The sequence below is a fragment of the Etheostoma spectabile genome, chromosome 7 (assembly GCF_008692095.1).
Source record: "Etheostoma spectabile isolate EspeVRDwgs_2016 chromosome 7, UIUC_Espe_1.0, whole genome shotgun sequence".
Lineage (NCBI taxonomy): Eukaryota > Metazoa > Chordata > Actinopteri > Perciformes > Percidae > Etheostoma > Etheostoma spectabile.
The window spans coordinates 14568966-14569744 of NC_045739.1; the positions used below are offsets into that span (position 1 = coordinate 14568966).

General features: G+C 34.4%; 1 protein-coding gene across 10 annotated transcripts in view; it reads left to right on the forward strand.

Annotated features, from left to right (window-relative positions):
- The window catches only part of prdm16 (PR domain containing 16), a 179022-nt gene that overhangs the window by 171537 nt on the left and 6706 nt on the right, over positions 1-779 (forward strand). The gene's annotated exons all lie outside the window — the stretch shown is intronic.

The window sequence follows — 779 nt, forward strand, 5'->3', positions numbered from 1 at the left end:
AGACCTATAAATGCAAGTTTGACCACACATACTGTACACAAGTCACACATGTCAAAATATAGAGTGACCATTGTAGTTTGGTTCAGTTTTTCAAGAAAAGTGTCACATCCTCTTTTATCATTTTAATGTTCCAGGATGAAAAAAAAACAGATAATGGGCTTATGGGCTTCCCCAGTTGGTTAAGATGTCAACTCTGAACCGCAACATTGCCAGTTTAAATCTAGCCAAGGACCTTTGTTGTGTCTCTCTCCCTCGTTTCCTAACATCTCTCCACTGTTGCTATCTCATGTAGGCAAACAAAAAACACACAAAACACAAAAAACACAACACACTAAATTGAAGTGTCTGCAAATAAGCAAAGAAAAGTGCTTTTCCTCAGTTACCTGTGATACAGTATGTTACTGCGGTATCCCCCTTTTTACTTTTCAGAAGAAGGCTTGTGTAAAGATAAACATCAAGAACACAACACAACACAATATATAAAAGTCATTCTGACGAAATGTAACAATGCGTGTCTTCAGTCAGTTTATCTTCTATACAAATTCTATGAACATTATCCTGTTTGACAAAATATGTTCAGCCCAGTTTTACAAAGTTTTAACCACTCACCACTTTTAACTTGACTTTTTAAATATAATGTTAAAATCTAAATAATGTGTATAATAACTGTCATAATATTTAGCATTTTCCTTAATGTCATCTATTATGTATATGTATGATCATCAAACTAATCACTTGTGTTTGGTTGTGTGTGTGTGTGTGTGTGTGTGTGTGTGTGT